The sequence below is a fragment of the Lactuca sativa genome, chromosome 8, assembly GCF_002870075.4.
Source record: "Lactuca sativa cultivar Salinas chromosome 8, Lsat_Salinas_v11, whole genome shotgun sequence".
Lineage (NCBI taxonomy): Eukaryota > Viridiplantae > Streptophyta > Magnoliopsida > Asterales > Asteraceae > Lactuca > Lactuca sativa.
In genome coordinates, this window is record NC_056630.2 from 78,267,716 (window position 1) to 78,281,313 (window position 13,598).

Sequence of the window (13,598 nt, forward strand, 5' to 3'; positions counted from 1 at the left end):
CATGTTATCAGTGATAGTTTTGCTTTTGAGATATGCTTATTCTAATGTATTACTATTTGGATTTTGTATTTGTATGACCTTTGTGATATCAGTGTTGTTTAGAGGTGCTAATTTACAAAATTTCTTTTGGATTTGGTATTTATACATGATCAAGTTGTAGATTTAGATTACTATGTATTTGAGTTGTAGATTTTTTTTTTCTTTTTAATTCTCGACCTTCTGCTGCTGCTCTCACTCCCAACATGCTGTTGCATCCCTCGGTTTTCATCTGCATTGGTCCAAGTAAGTAAGAACCATGTAATTGACTCATTATTTATTTTCTTCATTTGTAAAATTTCTAGTTTTTCATGTATAGAAAGAGGATGTTTGGGTGAAAGGTGGAGTTTTTTTTTTGTTGGATTTGGTTTTTAGATAAGACTATGGTCTAGTATGAATCTGCAATGGCAGTGATCTTGGTTGATTGTTTTATTATATTCTCATGAGATTGCAAGTTATGAGATTAGATTAGGGTTAATTTCATATTTTTGTGTTTGTTTGTATGGTGTTCACTCTATACAGACAATCACTCTGACCAACATGAAATTGTATTGTATGTATTTGTTGCATTAAACTTGTGGTCCATTTTACCCTTCCTGAAGAGTAGGTTGGTTTTGGATAGGATAGGATAGCTATGTTTTTCTCATCATCATTTATGTTATGTAATCCTCCACAAGGCATATCATCATTGACAATAGATTTAAAGAGGGTCATAAAGTCACTTCTGATACTATATTATTTCTAAGTTTATGATATTTTGTCAGTTTTTTTCATTTTGGATTTTTCTTGACCCATCCCCCTTTCTACTTATGTGTTTTAAGTTTTTCATATATTGTATCATGCTTACCCTTGTTGTTTACTTTATACATTTTGTTTCTTAATTTAGATCATTTTGAGTGCATCATCGCATGGTTCTTCATGATTGCTCCTCTCCTCCATTAAACCATGTTAATTACTAGTGAGTTTTGTTGTGTACTTTGAATTGCTTCAAGTGGATAAAATATTTTGCCTGAACCATATAATTTGAAAACACATTGTCTAATATATACCACAGCCTGATTAAATAATAAACACAAACAAATAAATAAAATGAATGTTGCATTCAGTTAAAGGAGCCCAATGTTTAAGGTTTAATACAGTGTGAAAAATAATAATAGAACAAATATGTGAACTTTGGGGGCTACTTTATCGACTTCAAATTCATATGTGAGGTCTACCGTGAAAGTAATTAGACTTCTTATGAATAGATTTGACTAGTTATCCTCAAAAAAGCATTTTTGTTCCAAAACAATAAAAAAAATTGTTGCAATTTTGGTGGTTATTTTGATGTTTTATAGCAATTTTGGTCATGTTCCAAGTAAAGTTACCATCTTACCCTTTATCTAAAAATATTGTAAGTTTATATATATTAAAATGCCTTTGAACATTCTTTTTATTAAATTTGTTTGCAGTTTTGGTTATATTTTTAATGGAACAATAAATTATTAAATTTGTCTATTGTATCAGGTGAAAATTACCAATTGTGTTTGGAATCTGCCATGAGATTATGCTCAAATAAGCTCTCTAGTATCATTCCATGTTCAATTGCTCATAATTCATTATTATATTGCTGAAACTAGGTGTGAGACCCGTGTATTACACGAGTTTATTAAAGATAAAAATTTAATATCAATATTTAATCATTAAATATTTTATAAAATAATACTTTTACATAACATAATATAATCTTTTGTAATATTTATAAAAGAAATCAAATATTCTTTAAAGCATTTATTAGACTTTATTATCAAATTAATAGAATCACTACTAGAAAAACAGCCTTTTACGACGCTCATTGCGCGTCGTAAAAGGCTCAGACGACGCGCAAATGCGCGTCAAGGAAGGCCATGTCATAAAGAGAGACGACACGCTTTTGCGCGTCGTCTATAGACGACGCTCATTTACGACGCGCAATTACGACGCGCGTTTACGATACGCAATGCGTATCAAGGAAGGCCCTGTCATAACGGAAGACGACACGCATTCGCGTGTCATTACCTTACGACGCGCGTGTTAATGACACACACATTTTTGCGTATCATAATTTTAAATGTTTAAAAAAAACATTATTTATAGATTTACTTATTTTCAAATTAAATTTGTATTTAATGTTTCATAATAGAAAATAAAATATGATATACAAAAAATAGAATCCATTGCATAAATTTAATGTCATACAAAAAATAGAATCAATTGCATAAATTTAATGTCATACAAAAAATAGAATCCATAGAAAAAACCAATCAGTCCAACAACTATAGGTAAATTTCTAACTTCTAATGCAGTTCCACTTGGTTGATATTCAATTCCATCAACTACCCCTAGCCATAGCAAGCACAGAATCACAGTTGCCAATGTTACAACTCCAAAAGCTGCTCAATAAAACCTCTAGAATTAGTCCCTTTAACTCAGCCAAGGGTATAAAAAGAAAATTACTGAAGGATATATAAATTAGAACCTGAAATATAAGAGAGTAAACTGAGGTTTCTCAACCAAACTGTGGAAGCAATCCCTTCTCAGATCTTTAAATGCATCCTAATAGAATACAATAAAGTTACTATTCTAAGATTGCATCATTTACCTTAATCTATGACATTATTAATGTGAAAGAAAAACATTTTTGTTATAAAGAAAAGTCAAAAAGAATTTTTTTGTTGATAAATAACAGTCTATAGGAATAAAAGAGCATACTACACGGAAGGGTGTTGGTTCCTTTTATTGAACACCATGGGATTCACCACTTGTGCCCCAGTAGTGCAACCTGTTTTCACATTGGGAGTGAAACCAGGAAAAAAATCTGTAATCTTCTTATTTGTGACTGTTTTAGGGTTCTAAATCACAGATCTTTAGTTTACAGTCAGAATTAGCAAGAATGTTTTTGGGTTTTAAATCTCAATGAAACACATTTGCTGCACACATGACAAACAATCAAACACAAAAGTATACGTATCTGATGCATATATTTGCACATTCATACAAGTATTTGTAGGTATCAGTCACAATACCACAAGAACATATATCTTATCAAAAGTATGGCCAATTGACAACATATCAACCACACAAAATTTATCAATCCTAAGGAATTTGAACGGAAATCAGATGAGAAGAAAAAACTTGGAAGAGATTGTTGAGAGAGTGTAAGAGGCAAAATTGTAAATTCTATTTTTCATGAGGCTGTGCAATTAAGCTTTTATCTTCATATCAAGTACAAAAAAAAAAGTTAAAAAGATGTTATTTAGTGTGTTAAAGGAGTGTAAAAACACATATACCTCAACAAATGATAACCCTTTCAATATATTTGACTTGTATGGTCCAAAATACCCCTGACTTCTTATCATTTTAGTTATTTGGTTTCGAACAGATCTCCTAACATTACCAAAAACCAACTGCCTTAGGCAACTTTCCACATCCTCTCCTAGCTTTTTCCTGCAAAAATAATAATTAGAGTTCATATAATAGAAATTTACAAGGAAAATGTTGAATACTTTATAACTTTATCAAGGAGTAAAAATTAATAAACAATAAAAGGACACAATTATGTTCTATCTTTTCATGTGCTTGAATACTTTAGACAGTCATTTATAATGGAGAAAAGAAGTTACCAACTCTTTCATGGTCTCCCAAATCAGAATAAAAATTAGCTGATATGGTCAAAACAAGACCCTTTCACTCTTATAAATGTCCTTATAAATGTGAGAGTGTGTGACAGAAATGATAAGATAGTGATCACCTAAAACTCAAGACCCTTTCACTCTTCTATGGTCAAAACAAGAGCATGCAAGGACCTGATCATAGAGCAAAATAGGTTGTTTTATTTGCCTATAAAGACTATGACTTGATCACCGATTATAAGTGTAAAAATAGAACATTAAAACTACAATAAAGTATTAAAGTACCTTGCCTTCAACCTCTCTAGGACTTTGATGGTTACAAGTTGTGAGGCCATGCAAGCATCGGGATTTACAAATACCAGACAGTTTCCACAGAAAGCATCACACGAAAGTGTATGTATGTATCTCTCACCTATGACTTCTTTATGAACATGTGTCCTTTTTTAGTGTTGGACCAAATTCTTCGATGAGGTGTGTAGAAATAATTACTTGAACAGTGAATGCGGTATCCCAAAGTTGACTGCCATTGTAACCCTGTATTATATAACGAAAAATCATATATATATATATATATATATATATATATATATATATATATATATATATATATACACTCTGATACTAATATGTGCACACAAAAGAAATCATATTTAATGAAAGAAAGATGGGAAAGTGTCATCTTAAAACCTGCATTTCATTCCATATTCAGCAAACCAAAGATAATCATGTATCCTTGGGAGGTGTAGCTTGAAAGCCTCTGAGTTTGGATCTTCTGCCTAACAGCAGAGCATATTTAACACCTGAAGAAAAGGTTTTGGTTTAGACTATAGAAAGGGAAGGCTTCAGATATAGGATATGAACTTTTCGATTTTCCAATATAAGGATTAGATAGATTATAATGGTATTGTTTACCTTGTTTACAAGCCCTATGCATATATAGCGAGTATTATCATCCTCATAATGGATGTGTTCCATGGCAGTGCTAAGAGCCTTCTCTCTCTACTTCTTCCTAGGCAATCTCATCAGTATAAGAGTAATAAAAAAAACTAAAAATATAATTTAAGAACTAACATTAACCCCCATTGAAGTATGGCCTTTTCTGTTGGTGATCCAAAAACCTCAATTTCTTAGCCTCCCTATTAAACACCAACCATAATCAGGTATCATTTAATGATAATTATTATAAAAAAAAAGATTTACTATATTTGAAAATACCTACCTCATGTAAAAAGACATTGCCAGTTGTATTTTGAGCTACGTACACTTCACCAATAAGATACATCATCTCTCCTTCTTCCTTAACTACCCTTTCAGCAGCCTCTTTACTAACAACCAAAACTATCCCAATTCCCATATTAAAAGTCCTCTTCATTTCACCATCTTCAACCCTTCCAGCCTAAAAAGGGGCAAAACTGGAAACATCATTAGAAAAAAACAAATAACCAACTTTTTATTAGTGCTATAATGAACTTCTAAGCTCAAAAGTATACCATTTGTGAATAGGATCACATAATTTACAGAAGAATGGTCTAAAAGAAGGAAAAAGACATTTACTCAGGGACTCAACAAGACAAACAAACAGTCTAAATTTAACAACAAGAATACGTAAGAGAAAACACAGACTACAATAAATAGTAAATGGAATTACTATGCAAAGTAAGTTTGCCCCAAATACAGAGGATCATTAATGAAAAATAAACCAAGATTTGAGAAGGTGAAGTGATTCTATGTTTACCTGATTGAATTTTGGAGAAGATAAAGATGAACACAGATAACTAAGAGATAAGAGACCAGATGCAGTTTGTGCAGAAGTTTCCGAAGAGATAATTTCAACACGTGTTCTCATTAAGACTTTTAATCGGGATGAAATCCTTTGTTGATTCCATGGCAATAGGAAAAGGAAATGAAGATTTAATGGGTAGCAACATAGAGCCGACCAAGCAAAACCAAGCCATCCACAACTCTCAAATCAAGACGATGACAAACCTGGTGGGCGGTGGAGGCGCTGCTTAAGGCGACGACTTTGGGTGTCCACCGGAAGGGTTTTTTTACCGGCGGGAAGGGTTTTTGACCGACTTAGGGTGTCAACACGTGCACGCATAGAAACATGCTTCTTCCTTCCTTGTAGAATTCCTTATGGGATGTCACCATTAACATCTTCACAATTATGCTCCAGTGAGTCAACACCACTCCTTTGCTCAATCCGGTTGTACCGGAAGAATAAAGTATCGTGGTGTCATCGGATTGAGAAATATAGGGAGACAGAGCAGCAAGGTTACACTATTTCTCTATCAAATCTGAGAAGTTTCCCAGATCAATTATCGATAGATTGAAGCCATTGACCTTAGAGAATGGTTGTTCAACCCTGATAATCAACTTAGGTTTTGAATCGCTGATTTGGTGGGAAAGTATAGGGGATTCGTGGTGGTAGCGATGGCACCAATGGATGTAACGGTGAGAAAGGCAAGGCTACAGGGAAGAGGATGGATTTTAGGTTATAAAGAGAGAAAGGAAGACGAAGACTCTAGGCTTCTTTCTTGCTAATTGGAAAGGGGGGTTTAATTTTTCACATAGGCGGGGTTTTAATTTTTGGGGATTTCATTTCCCGCTCAAAACGCGTGTTTCATTAAAAAAATTATAAAAGCGACACACTTACATGACACCCATTTTATAATAGGTGTCCTCTGTATTTCTTTTTCTTTTTCTTTTCAGACACTAATTTCAGGGCACGTACAAATGCGTGTCCTCTATCCTTCAAATTTTATAAGAGATGACATTATTTTTTGGACGCACGCTTTTGCGCATCGTAAATCACTGCGTGTCATTGTTTGCGCGTCATTAAAGGTTGTTTTTCTAGTAGTGAATGATTCTCTTTCCTTATATGAAATTTTATTTTAAAAAAATGAAAATTCCTAAAAAATGACAAGTGGAAAATAATAATTCTAAAACTCCCATGAAATTACAAGTGGCAAAACTTTTGAGAATTTGACAAGTGGCAAAAAAACATTCATTTATTAGAGAGGATTATGAACAACAATAGCTTTATTGGTAAACTTCCTTGGGAATTAGGGAATCTACAAGTTTTGGAAGTCATAGATTTGGGTGACAATAAACTCGGTGGAAATATTCCCAAATGTATCGGGAAAAAACTTACATATTTGGTAGTTTTGAGGTTCAACAAAAACAACTTCACTGGTAGAATTCCTTGATCTCTTTGCAAAGATGGGATCTTGATTTCAATGTACAACGTCCAAAAGCTTACCTTGAACATGGCTGGGTAATCAATTCAATTATGGATAATATTATGTTCTTCCCTTTCTGAAGTAAATTCGTGATTTTTCTTCACGAAAATCATTTGATTTTGGAATAACTAACAAATTAGCAAATGGGTGCTGTTTTACAAGAAGCAATCGGTCATTACAAGGCCCTTATGACCCAATTAACATCATGAAGAACTAGGTAAGTATTGTATACTAATTCTTGTAAAAAAAAGCATGGTGGTTGTTTTGTGAATCCAACCATGAAGTTTGAAAATTTCCATTTTTCAATCAATAATTGGTACTATATTTATCTTTATGAAGGTGCTTCAACGCCGATGATTACATCTACTTCAAGGTCCTTGCGAGTTACATCTACTTCAAGGTCCTTGCGAGTTTTTATGTTCTGTCGATCTTTTACTCAGATACATAAACCGACATACTGGTGTTTATCGGTAATGAATTTTTAGGTTGATGTTAATTGTATCATGAGTAAACCATAATATGCTCAATAACTTGCAATTATTGATGAAATAATCAAGAATTGACCCAAAATCATGCATTGATTGGTGATATTCTACACCACGTTTAGCTATGGTCGTTAATTTTATAATTGACCCAAAATCATGCATTGATTGGCTTGATTCTTTGTTTTGCAGCTTCTCGATATGTGTGTGAATGCTAACTCAGGTGATGCCTTCATTTGATAAACCTAGTGTGTTTAGTCTTAAAGAGAAATATTATATACTCACTCAGGTGATGCCTTCATTTCATCTTATGACTTATATTTCATCTCACATCTGTTTTAAGGTTGCTAGAAGTTACATTTCTGGTATAAAGGGTGTCCCTGGTTGTACTTGCATACTTTGTTAGTCAGTATTAGATACACACCATATATAGTTTATGTTGTAATTTAGTTGCTATCTACAGTCAAAGTCAAACCATTCTTGTTCCATTCATATATGTTTTTTTACAATTAAGTTTCATCACGTGCATTGTAGCAATTATTCTAGTAAACATTTATGGGTTGTGTTCTTTAATGCTTGCAGATCTCGAAGTGGTGGTTCGATGGACTCACAAAGTGGGAAACGAAAGGAAGAACAAACGAAGAGACCGATAAGGGTAACAAAGTGGGCGTGATAAACTCATTAGGACATCGCTTTATTTATATAAGGGGGTGTCCAATCTTGGGGAACAAGGGTTGACTGTGGACCAGAGTCAATTGCCACATCAGCTGTGACTAGGCAACCACCTCACCGTTTTTTTTTTTACTGATTTGTCATAGAAACTTTTTATTACAGGTCAAGGGACCATTTCAATTGGTCAATGTATATGTCGTTCCCTTAATGTACAAAAAAGATTAATTGGGTGACCTTTTAAAACAAACTTGACAAGTTCGTTAGGCTAACATGACATTTTCCCTTTTCCTATTAACAAATCCACAAGTCCGTGTATCTCATTTCCGACTTAGATATATTGAAATCATAATACCGATATTTAAATTTACAATTTCGTGTATCATTTCAAGAGATTGTAAGTATTAGATTACACTTTGGATAAGTTTCAACGTGCTCCCAACCTGTTTGTTTCATTGTCACTTTAGCCCAACCAATTTATCAGTTTTATTTTAAATTGTTTGTCATCTTATTTATTATTATTATTATTATTATTATTATTATTATTATTATTATTATTATTTTGCATATGAAGGGAATCAACTTGTGTTTTACCGGTTAATTTATGTAACAAACCCATTATAACCGGTTAGGTTTGTTATTTGGCTTTTTTATTTGGCTAGAAAGTGTTGACATGTAGTTTCGTCATTCTATTGTCTTCCCATCTATCAAACTTTCATCTACATATCAATCATATGGCGGTTGGTTTAGTGATAAACTGATAACAATTATAAAGTCTTCCCATATGTGGAGATAAAGGCAAGAGAAAGGCGCACACATACACACACATACACATTGCTCAGTTTCATCCCCTGCCTCCCCCATTACCAAAACTCTAGTGCATACAGAGAAGATCAATGAAGAAGTACTTAGGAAACGCATACACAGGAGACGCATGTGTTCATACACATCTCTTTCCTTTTCAATTCAGTTATTTCTAACATTTTCCTCAATTTCTCGATGCCTTCTTTCGATTGTGCCTTTTGTCCGTTTAGTTTCTCATCGAACATTATCACTCTATTTCTATTTTAGGTATAAACAAATTGAGATTTTCTATTAGGGATTCTGATCATCAAATTTTACAGAAATGTTTTTCGTTCCATGTTTTAGAGTCCCATGGAAATTTAACTTGAAGTTCAATATATAAAAAGAATCGCTTGATATAAATTATGTGTTCTTTCTGCTCGTTAGTTTTCAGGATGAATTTGGGAATGGTTTCTGGTCAGTGGTCAGCCAACTTCGTGAAAATTGATTATCATGTTCAGAACCGTCAAAGCACCTCCCATGTGTGGTACCTGAAGGAGGTCAATGTCACTACTAGAAAAACAACCTTTTACGACGCTCATTGCGCGTCGTAAAACACTCAAACGACGCGCAAATGCGCGTCAAGGAAGGCCCTGTCATAGCGAGAGACGACACGCTTTTGCGCGTCGTCTAGAGACGACGCGCATTTACGACGCATTTATGACACGCAATGCGTATCATTAAAGCCACTGTCAATAAAGGCCATGTCATAAATTAAGATGACACACATTTTTGCGTATCGAAACTTTTATTTTTATTTTTTTAAAAAAAATTATTTATAGATTTACGTAAATTTACTAATTTTCAAATTACATGACACATTTAATGTCTCATAATATAAAATAAAATCTCATACACAAAAAACAAAATAAATTGCACAAATTATAATATGTCATACAAATGATCATTCAAATGTTAAACAAAAATAATACATTGCTAACATGGGTTATGCATTCCTATAAAACTAACAACCCACTGTGACCTTAATCTAGATTGAGGTCGACTTGGATCAATGGCGACAATTGAACTGTAAGAAATATATAGATCAAATTGCTTAACAAGTGATAAGTAAACAAATCCATTAGGATTTAATCAATTTTACTTACTTTGATCTTAAAACTTCGGGAACTAGAAGACCAAATTGCTTAAAAAAATCAGCAAAAGCCTTGTTGGTAGGGTACCTTGTACAACTTATACGAATTGCTTCTAGAACCCCCTTCATGAAGAGTAAACAAAAGAAAATTCAAATATAATTCAGGAATCTTTATAAAAGTTTGAACATCATTATATGCAGTCTACTCACCCCACAACATAATTGATGAATGATGTTGACATTATCAAAGAGTAACATACCATTTCCTTTTGAAGATTCCCAGAGATCCCATCTCTCTAATATTGATGCCATCTCTCTAGCACCTGAGTCAAGGGGCATGTTGACTCTCCCCTGAAAATTAAAAAATATATATCAAAATTTTTAATACTCTTCACTCTAAATAATGTTAAACTGTTACCTTGTTTGATCTTTTGGATCGATTGCTTTCATGGGTGTGTTCAACAGCATCTGATATAACCTCTTCACTGTATGAGAAGGTGAAGAAGTGTCCATGTCATCTGACATACCAGATGAAGCTCTTGATAAGTAAACTTTACCACTCATATCCAAAAAACTTCTCAGGTCCATAAATATTACCTGATATGAATTGACTACTACTTTGAGGCTCGAAGGTTTGAATCTTCTGGTGCAAGTAGCTTAAACAATGCCAAAGCTTCCTCAAATTTTCCGGATGCTGTCAATTGTACAATCTACATTTTGATACAAGATTTAGGCACTGATAAAATTACATAAATGGCCATTGCTCTTGTAAAATACTTGTAGCATAAGGCTTCTGAATAAGACGAGGCTCATTACTAATGTGCTCAATAAGGCGAGGCTCTAAATTCCTTAACTTCTCTGGAAGTTCACCATCAGGACCACATAGTGCATCCATGTTGTAATCATAGTTAAAAAGAAAGTTAATATGAACAAAAGTTACAGAACCATGTTTGATTTAATTTTTTTTTATTGAAAACAAAAGTTCATATGAACAATAACGCGAGGCTCTATTATACGACATGAACCATTAGCGTTAGTTGAATAGCTTCCTTTAGGGACTCCCCATAACACAGGATTATAACTTTTTATTGAAAAAAAAGAGTAAATTTTTAATTTTTAGAACAAATCAAATTTTAGAATCAAGAATTAAAGAGTATGAATTAGAATTACCCCCAGTTGTATCCATCCTCATTTTAGAATCAAGAATTAAAGAGCATGAATTAGAATTACCCCCAGTTGTATCCATCCTCATTTTGGATGGCTGTGATGTACTCCTGTTGCTCAGGTGAATCTGGTGACAGAGATTTGAGCATCTCCATATCTAATCTTTTTCATTGCAATCCAAACCATAAAATCATACACTGTAAAATCTGAATAATAAGAAAGAAGGAAATGTAGAGTTTTTCTTACCTACAGACTTCCAAATTATGTGTGCGGCCAGCATCTGATAATTTTTTCAAATGAAGTACACCAGGCGATTCCTTCAACACAATAACATATAAACTTTATAGCATTTTAAATGTTTAATAAAAAAGGATCACATATGTTTGAATTTTGAACATGGGTATGAATTAAAAAACATACCTGAGAAGTGAAGGCAAGATAACCTTTCTGGATCTACTGTAGAGTTGATAATGAAAGTAAGTTATACTTGAGCAGGTATGAAGGACAACGTGACATGTTGTACAATCAAACATTCAACCTGGATCAAGTTGCATTCGCTTCAGAAGGTATTAAAGATGCTCAGCAAACAGTATGTGTCACAATTATCAAGCATTTGCTACAAATAGGATCAAACAAAGAGCTGAAAGGATTGATGAAAACCGTGAAGATACAAGACATTGATGTTAGTATAAATATTATGAATCTCTTTCTTTTGATACTTTGTAATTACAGACCATTTAATCTTGTTTTTATGTTTAGAATTTGCAAGATGAAATGATGGACATGATGGATATAAGCAGTGAGATACAAGAATCTCTTGGTAGAAGTTTAGTGTGCCAGATGATATTGATGAAGATGATCTCATGGGTGGTAAGAACAAATTCATTATTATTATTTTTCTTTTTTTAAATGTTAATTTCACTTCATGGAAATGTTTCAGAACTTGATGCTTTGGAGGCAGACATGGGTCAAGAAACTGAAGGTGAAGGGGTACCTTCATATACTCAACCTGATAATGAGCCCGATCTGAATGAAGAACTTAATATGCCTTTAGCTCCAAGTGTACATGCAGTGCCAGTGAAACCATCAATCAGATGACCTCATTACAAGATTCTAGAGTAAAATCACAACAAATTTCAAGAATTTTAGATACCCAAATTGCTAAAATTGAGAACTCTTATGTTTCACATATGCAATCTAACATCAGAAATGAAAAACAAGAAGTGCATTTAAATACTTCAAGAACAGATAGAAGAGAAGAAAAACAGGAAATAATAAATTAGATGACCTTATTACAAGAATCTAGATTGAAATCGCTACAAACTTCAAGAATTTTAGATACCCAAATTGCTAAAACTGTGAACTCTTCTGTTTCTCATACATCTAACATCAGAAATGAAAAAAAAGAATTGGGTATATGATTTTTAACACTATTGATTCAAAAAAGTTTTACCTAGTCGAGCAGCATGCTTAAGCATCATCTGTGGTAATATCCCTTTCTGCAAGGTTAGCTTCCAAATTTAACATCATTAATTAGTTAATTAATTAAAGGGTATTTTGGGAAAATCATAAAAAAGATAACCTTTTTTGGTTTTGTGTTACTAGGTTATGCGTGATCCAAGCGGAATGAGTAGAGGTTCTGGTTTTAAATACTAGGAATAGGAATATCTTTTACAGGTTCTTGATCTTTGGGTAAAGGGGTTTTAGGAGGGCGACCTCGTCTTTTTATAGGTATGTCTTTTACAGGTTCAGTGAATGCAAGAACTGCATCAGGATCTGGTCCCACTTCAAATTCTTCACGATTGTCTGTTTCTGCCCTTAGTTCTGCAGAATCCAGGGCACCATAACATAAGATCTGCAAAATGATTAGCTTCCTACCTGCAGAAAGGGTATAATAGTCCTTTTCCAAGACACTCACAAAATTATCAATCTTAGTAACTTTAGGCAAAAGTGAATTGATGCAATTCCATGAAATTACACTTTGTATCCTTGCTACGACGTTAGTGGAGCGTGTGTGGTTAACCAGCACACTAAATGGGTTCTAAGAAAAGGTAGCGAATGGTGACTCGATGTTTGTCATAGTTCGGTGGAGCGTGTGTGGTTAACCGACACATTGAATATGTGACTGTAACATTGGGGGCATCATGTAAGTTTGCATGGTTATTCACACCCTATTTTGTGATCCTCAGCATCCCAATCACAAACCGAGGGGCATATCGAGATTTAAACATGCCATTGAAAAGTTCAATGAATCTCAAAGGATCTAGGATTTTTCAATACATTTAAAACTTAATCTCTTTTTCGTTTTTCATGGTGGAAAATTAGTGAATCGTCATTCACTTACCTTTAAATGTTCTGCAATTTGGGTTACGACATCCCTCTCCCAAGTTGTAGGCTATTGTGTTTGGTCCTAGCCTTA

The 13,598-nt window shown here is 33.5% G+C and overlaps 1 long non-coding RNA gene and 1 pseudogene across 1 annotated transcript; one reads left to right on the forward strand and one right to left on the reverse strand.

The window, feature by feature from the left end:
* The first annotated feature begins 3,833 nt into the window (after positions 1-3,833).
* Positions 3,834-12,284, forward strand: LOC111896092 (vacuolar protein sorting-associated protein 60.2-like; annotated as a pseudogene).
* LOC111896057 (uncharacterized) lies at positions 10,113-11,339 on the reverse strand. The gene is made up of 4 exons (XR_008225700.1): positions 11,246-11,339; positions 10,613-10,725; positions 10,434-10,533; positions 10,113-10,366 (listed from the first exon to the last, which is right to left on the reverse strand). It is a non-coding gene; the product is annotated as an uncharacterized LOC111896057 (long non-coding RNA).
* Positions 12,285-13,598: the final 1,314 nt, after the last annotated feature.